Source organism: Myotis brandtii, unplaced genomic scaffold (genome assembly GCF_000412655.1).
Source record: "Myotis brandtii unplaced genomic scaffold, ASM41265v1 scaffold328, whole genome shotgun sequence".
NCBI lineage: Eukaryota > Metazoa > Chordata > Mammalia > Chiroptera > Vespertilionidae > Myotis > Myotis brandtii.
In genome coordinates this window covers 49,798-50,060 of record NW_005362626.1, presented here as the reverse complement: position 1 = coordinate 50,060, position 263 = coordinate 49,798, and positions in this window count along the sequence as shown.

The following is a 263-nucleotide window of genomic DNA, read 5'->3' as shown; positions in this document are numbered from 1 at the left end:
ACAGGGGGCGGAATCTCCGCTGCCCCGTGAGGCTCCGGCAATGTCCTCGGCGGTCTTGACCGCTCCACCTGCCCAGATGCCGCGTCGGACACACGAAGCTGATCGGAAATGGCATTTTAAAGCCCCTGCTGGGATCCTTTGCCCTTGCCTGTCCTGGCGCCGAGTCGGAGCTCCTACTATTCCTGCAAAGACACCCGCGCGGAGGAGACCGGGCGCTTGCTCACTTGCGCTGCCTTTCTTCAGGGGGCGTCGCGGGGTGCGGC